Below are 6,796 nucleotides of genomic sequence, written 5' to 3' on the forward strand. Positions count from 1 at the left end.
TTACATGGAACAACTGACTGGTTCAAAATTAGGAAAGGAGTATGACAAGGCTGTATATTGTCACTCTGTTTATTTAACTTATATGCCGAGTACATCATGAAAAATGCTGGGCTGGATGAGTTACAAGCTGGAATCAAGATTGCTGGGAGAAATATCAACAACCTCAGATATGCAGATGATACCACTCTAATGGCAGAAAGTGAGGGGAACTGAAGAGCCTTTTGATGAGGGTAAAAGAGGAGAGTGGAAAAGCTGGCTTAAAGCTCAACATTAAAAAAACGAAGATCATGGCATCTGGTCCCATCACTTCATGGCAAGTAGAGGGGAAAGAGTGGAAATAGTGACAGATTTTTTTCTTCTTGGGCTCCAAAATCACAGGCTGGTGACTGCAGCCATGAAATGAGAAGACCCTTGCTTCTTGGAAAGAAGGCTATGACAAACCTAGATAGTGTATTAAAAAGCAAAGGAAAAAAAAAAGAGCAAAGACATCACTTTGTCAACAAAGGTCCGTATAGTCAAAGCTATGGTCTTTTTAGTAGTTATGTAAGGATGTAAGAGTTGGATCATAAAGAAGGCTGAGCACCTTAAAAGAATTGATGCTGTTGAACTGTGATGCTGGAGAAGGCTCTTGAGAGCCCTTTGGGCAGAAAGGAGATCAAACCAGTGAATCCTAAAGAAAATCAACCCTGAATATTCATTGGAAGGACTGATACAGAAGCTCCAGTACTTTGGCCACCTGACGCCAAGAGCCGATTCACTGGAAAAGTCCCTGATTCTGGGAAAGATTGAAGCTAAAAGTAGAAGAGGGAGGCAGAGGATGAGATGCTTGGATAGCATCACAGATGCAATGGACATGAACTTGAGTGAACTCTGGGAGATGGTGAGGGACAGGGAGGCCTGGTGTGCTGCAGTCACAAAGAGTAAGACACAATTTAGGGAATGAACAATAATTAGGACATTTCGCCAGTGTTCTAGTGGACTAGTGAAGAAACATTCTGTTTCTTCATTTTTGAGTTCCTTTTTGTTTTATGAGAGAGAGTAATTGGTACATCTGAAAACAATATATCATAAAAAGGCAAAATAAAATATTTTTAACATTAAATCTCTTTCTATGGCTATATTATTATTGGCATTGGGATGTAAAGTACATCTGACTCATTTAAAGGCCTTTTAGCATGTACATTTCATTGATTTTTTAAATTTGTTTATTTAACAAAACTTAAGTTTCAAGCCCCTGCTCCATCCACAGCGTTGTGCTGGGTTGTGTAAGGAAAAAAGATCATCAAGACAGAGACCATATCCTCTGGTCTGGGTAGTAAAGAAAGGATCAGTAAAACACATACCTGCTAGTGATACAACATTGAATGAGTTAGAGGCCTTTAAAGAGATAAATCCAAGTACCCTTTGAGGACAGATCAATAGAGCCCTCACTTCCAGGGGAATCAGACTTCCCTCATAGCTCAGCTGGTAAAGAATCTGCCTGCAATGCAGGAGACCTGGGTTTGATCCCTGGGTTGGGAAGATCCCCTGGAGAAGGGAAAGGCTACCTACTCTGGTATTCTGGCCTGGAGAATTCCATGGACTGTATAGTTTGCCACCATGGGGTGGCAAAGAGTGGGACACAACTGAGTGACTTTCACTCTCAGTTTTCACTTTTCCAGAGGAATCAGGAGCATTCAGATTTTGAAATTGGTGTTGTGGGGACTGGGTGGCACTAAACAGGAGCCTCCAATCAGAGAAAGACAGTGTACAAAGGCACAGAGATGAAAAGTTATGTCCTGTGACCGAGGATGGCAAGAGTCATGGGTGTACAGGGGGGAGGGTGTGCGAGGCAGAGAGGAAGAAGAGCGGACTGCAAAGGTGAGCCGAGCCCTGCATGCCCTTGCAGGGAGCCAGTTGAAGGAAGCTGTTTTTTGACCTCTGATTGTATGCAGTATTATCCTTTAAAAAGTCCTGTAGGAGTTTCACCGACTAAAACAACTGGTGAATTTACCTTCCTGTGGCCACGGGTTTATCCTCAAATTTCAAAAATCCTCCTTTTTGCATTTAGCTAAAGGTTCCCCAGATTTAATATCAAGAGCAGAGGAACAGCAGCTCCAGCCTGTTGATCATGTGGGGCATCTTCTGTGCAACATACAGCCTGGCTTCACTGTCATCCCTTATGTTCCAGGTCAGCTCCAATTACTCCTGTTAAAATTGCAACATTTTTCTCAAATAAAGATCCTGCAGGGGGGAAAGGCGGGGAGAAAAGAAAAAAATCCTGAACTAACCCCTGTTGAACTTTATATTTACTCAGAGCATTTGGTTATAATGCACTCTGTCATAACAAATTTTTATCTGGAACATGTTGACGTGATTTTATTTTTATGGGTTTTTTTTTTTTTTTTTTAAGTAAGTCCTGGGAACTTTGAGACTTTTATAACTGTCTTACTAAGGCATTGGGCTTTTTTTTTTTTTTTCCTCCTGCCTTCTTTCTGACCTGTGAGGCTTTATTGTCCTTCATTTATTAATTCCTTCCATTGTTTATTCATTTTTTTCATTTACTTTGTGCTGGGTAACCATGTTTGGTCCTGGGAATTCAGTATAGAAATGATATAGCCAGTTCTGACTTGGAATTGACAGTCTTGGGGAAGAAAGACAGGGATCGAATATTCAGATAACTGATTGCCACGGTGGGGAATGCTGCAAAAGAGAGGTCATCTGGTTCCAGCATGACTCAAGTGGTTGTTGGCAGGACTGAGTTCCTGGCATGCTGTTGGCCCAAGGCCTTCCTTGGTCCTTTTCCACGAAAGTCCCTCCAAAAGAAGCTTACAACATGCCAGCTGATTTTATCATCGTGAACAAGTGAGAGAGTATGTGCAAGCAAAAGAGTGAAGTTGGGTCCCTGAAAAAATTAGGGGGATTTCCCTGTTGGTCTAGTGGCTAAGACTCGGCACTCAGTGCAAAGGACCTGGGTTCAATCCCTGGTTGGGAAACTAGATCCCACACACTACTAAGACCCAGTGAAGCCGAATAAAAATAATAAAATAGAAAATTAGGGTAATGATTGTACCACAATTTCTGACTATACTAAGAAAATGGAATTGTACATTTTAATGATGAATTCATGGCATGTGAATTATATTTTTAAAAAGCTGTTAGCGATTGATATATAATTCAATATATTCGTTGTTTGTTTTATCAATAAAGCTGTTATAGAGAAAAATGTGAAAACACAATCCACAGAATGGGAGGAGATATTTGCAACTCCTATATATGATAAGGGTCTAGTATTAAGAATACATAATAAACTCTTATAATTTGACAATAAAAAGTAGTTCAATTTAAAAATTGGCAAAAAGTTTGAATAAAGATTACTCCAGAGAAGATGTACAAGTGGCTACTAAGCACATGAGAAAGCACTCAACATTTTTAGTTGTTAAACCAACAGTGAAATCTTACTTGACACCCACTAGGATAGCTATGAGCAAAAAGCTAGAGAAGAACAAGTGTTGATGAGGATGTGGAGAAATCAGAACCTTCACAACATTCCTGATGGGAATGTAAAGTGTTGCAACCACTTAAGAAAACTGTCAGTTCCTCAAAAAGTTTAGTATATACCACATGACCTAGCATTTCACTCTTAGGTATATACCCAAGAGAATTGAAAACATATGTTTACATCAAAACTGGCCCACAGATATTCAAAGAAGCATCATTCACAATGGACAAAGAAGTGGAACAAACCAAATGATCAACAACTAATGAATGAATAAACAAAATATGTATATCCATGCAATGAAATATTATATAGTCATAAAAAGGAATGCTACAAGGTGAATGAAGCTTGAAAACATCACACCAAGTGAAAGAAGCCAGACAGAAAAGGCAACATATTCTGTGATTATAAAGGTATGAAACATCCAGAATAGGGAAATCCATAAAGACAAGGTAGGTTAGAGAGGAGGGAATGGGGAGTGACTGCTAGCAGGGTTTCTTTTTGGGTGATTATAAATGTCTTGGAATTCAGTTCAGTTCAGTTCAGTTGCTCAGTCGTGTCCGACTCTTTGCAACCCATGAATCGCAGCACGCCAGGCCTCCCTGTCCATCACCAACTCCCGGAGTTTACTCGGACTCACGTCCATCGAGTCAGTGATGCCATCCAGCCATCTCATCCTCTGTCGTCCCCTTCTCCTCTTGCCCCCAGTCCCTCCCAGCATCAGAGTCTTTTCCAGTGTGTCAACTCTTCGCATGAGGTGGCCAAAGTACTGGAGTTTCAGCTTTAGCATCATTCCTTCCAAAGAAATCCCAGGGCTGATTCCTTCAGAATGGACTGGTTGGATCTCCTTGCAGTCCAAGGGACTCTCAAGAGTCTTCTCCAACGCCACAGTTCAAAAGCATCAATTCTTCGGCGCTCAGCTTTCTTCACAGTCCAACTCTCACATCCATACATGACCACTGGAAAAACCATAGCCTTGACTAGACGGACCTTTGTTGGCAAAGTAATGTCTCTACTTTTCAATATGCTGTCTAGGTTGGTCATAACTTGCCTTCCAAGGAGTAAGCGTCTTTTAATTTCATGGCTGCAGTCACCATCTGTAGTAATTTTGGAGCCCAGAAAAATACAGTCTGACACTGTTTCCACTGTTTCCCCATCTATTTCCCATGAAGTGATGGGACCAGATGCCATGATCTTCGTTTTCTGAATGTTGAGCTTTAAGCCACCTTTTTCACTCTCCTCTTTCACCTTCATCAAGAGGCTTTTGAGTTCCTCTTCACTTTCTGCCATAAGGGTGGTGTCATCTGCGTATCTGAGGTTATTGATATTTCTCCCGGCAATCTTGATTCCAGCTTGTGCTTCTTCCAGCCCAGCGTTTCTCATGATGTACTCTGCATATAAGTTAAATAAGCAGGGTGACAATATACAGCCTTGACATACTCCTTTTCCTATTTGGAACCAGTCTGTTGTTCCATGTCCAGTTCTAACTGTTGCTTCCTGACCTGCATACAGATTTCTCAAAAGGCAGGTCAGGTGGTCTGGTATTCCCATCTCTTTCAGAATTTTCCACCGTTTATTGTGATCCACACAGACAAAGGCTTTGGCATAGTCAATAAAGCAGAAATAGATGTTTTTCTGGAACTCTCTTGCTTTTTCCATGATCCAGCAGCTGTTGGCAATTTGATCTCTGGTTCCTCTGCCTTTTCTAAAACCAGCTTGAACATCTGGATGTTCACGGTTCACGTATTGCTGAAGCCTGCCTTGGAGAATTTTGAGCATTACTTTACTAGCGTGTGAGATGAGTGCAATTGTGTGGTAGTTTGAGCATTCTTTGGCATTGCCTTTCTTTGGGATTGGAATGAAAACTGACCTTTTCCAGTCCTGTGGCCACTGCTGAGTTTTCCAAATTTGCTGGCATATTGAGTGCAGCATTTTCACAGCATCATCTTTCAGGATTTGAAATAGCTCAACTGGAATTCCATCACCTCCACTAGCTTTGTTGGTAGTGATGCTTTCTAAGGCCCACTTGACTTCACATTCCAGGATGTCTGGCTCTAGGTGAATGATCACACCATCATGATTATCTGGGTCATGAAGATCTTTTTTGTACAGTTCTTCTGTGTATTCTTGCCACCTCTTCTTAATATCTTCTGCTTCTGTTAGGTCCATACCATTTCTGGAATTAGATAATGCTAATTTTACACAACTTTGTCAATAGACCATCCCTGATAAAGGAGCGAATTTTATGGTATGTGAATTATATCCTAATTAAAAACAAAACAAGGAAAGTCTGAGAAATTGCTACGTGATGACTAAATCTAATCTAGTACCCTGGAGAGGATCCTGAAACAAACATCAAAAAAGGATATTATGCAGAACCTAATGAAATCCTAATGAAATATGGATTATAGTTCATGATAATGTAGCAGTATTGGTTCCTTAAAGTACCATGGACTTTTCTGGTGGCTTAGTGGTAAAGAATCTGCCTGCTAATGCAGGAGACATGGGTTCCATCTCTGGGTCAGGAAGATGGCCTGGAGAAGGAAATGGCAATCCAACCCAGTATTCTTGCCTGGGAAATCCCATGGACAGAGGAGTCTGGTGCTGTACAGTCCATGGGGTTGCAAAATAGTTGGACACAACTTAGCGACCAATCAACAGTAATAACGAATGTACCATACTAATATAAGATGTTAATAATCAGAAACTGGATGTAGGGATACAGGAATTATCTATATATCTTTGCTACTTTTCTTTAAAACTGTTCTAAAATTTAAAAAGTTAAAAAAAAAAAACGTTCAGCAGATACTTATGTCAAACCTGACATGTGGGCATAGAGCTGGACCACATACGGTCTTTATTCAGGTTGCTTTCTGGACAAAAGTGGAAGGATAAGATAAGCACATGTACAGAATGGAGTCTAGAAGTCAGGAATCAAGAAGCACAATGCAATAGGTATTAAAGGAGAGAGCCTTTCAGGTTAGGAGACTGGGAGATGAGCATAGAGCATTGGTCTTGGAACACATCTTCCAAGACCCCTGGAAGATGTGAGGGGTCTGGATAGGCAGAGATGGGGTGGGAGTATCAGGAGATATTTCCTGGCATTCTAACAGGGTTCAGACCCGAAAACCAGGTGGCAGTGGGGCCTTGTGCAGTTAAGCTGGGCTGTGGGCTTGGTTAGGGAAGCAGTGAAGACTTTTTCATGTAGGAAAGATCATGTTATTTCTTAACCTTTTCCAAGGGCTGCAAAATGTTTTCTATTCAATCTTTGTTCTCAGGCTGACCCCTGCAGGCTCCTGTAACATTTAAACTGTCACC

The sequence above is a fragment of the Bubalus kerabau genome, chromosome 10, assembly GCF_029407905.1.
Source record: "Bubalus kerabau isolate K-KA32 ecotype Philippines breed swamp buffalo chromosome 10, PCC_UOA_SB_1v2, whole genome shotgun sequence".
Taxonomy (NCBI): domain Eukaryota; kingdom Metazoa; phylum Chordata; class Mammalia; order Artiodactyla; family Bovidae; genus Bubalus; species Bubalus kerabau.